Genomic DNA, 321 nt, shown 5'->3' with positions numbered 1-321 from the left:
CCTGCTGATCGATGTTGACTGCCGGCATAAAGATCCGTGGTCTGTTGCTGATTCACAAGTCTGTTGCGGATCTTGACTCACAACATGCCTGTGACAGAAGTGTAGAATTTTGGTTGATGGCAACTGGAGCCGTGCGGCTCGCCCTCCTGCTGCGAGATCATCTCCCGCGATTGTTATCACCAGCTTTCAAAGTGACATGGGAGCCTGTGGTGCGTTGTCGTGTATTCTAAAAACCAAATGTCAACCAGTTTAATGACGTGCGAATATGACGGGCTCGGAGTAAAAATGCTCGTGTATAATCAAGGCCATAGTCTATAACGT

Source organism: Formica exsecta, unplaced genomic scaffold (assembly GCF_003651465.1).
Source record: "Formica exsecta isolate Colony F162 unplaced genomic scaffold, ASM365146v1 scaffold226, whole genome shotgun sequence".
Lineage (NCBI taxonomy): Eukaryota > Metazoa > Arthropoda > Insecta > Hymenoptera > Formicidae > Formica > Formica exsecta.
This window is presented reverse-complemented; position numbering follows the sequence as displayed.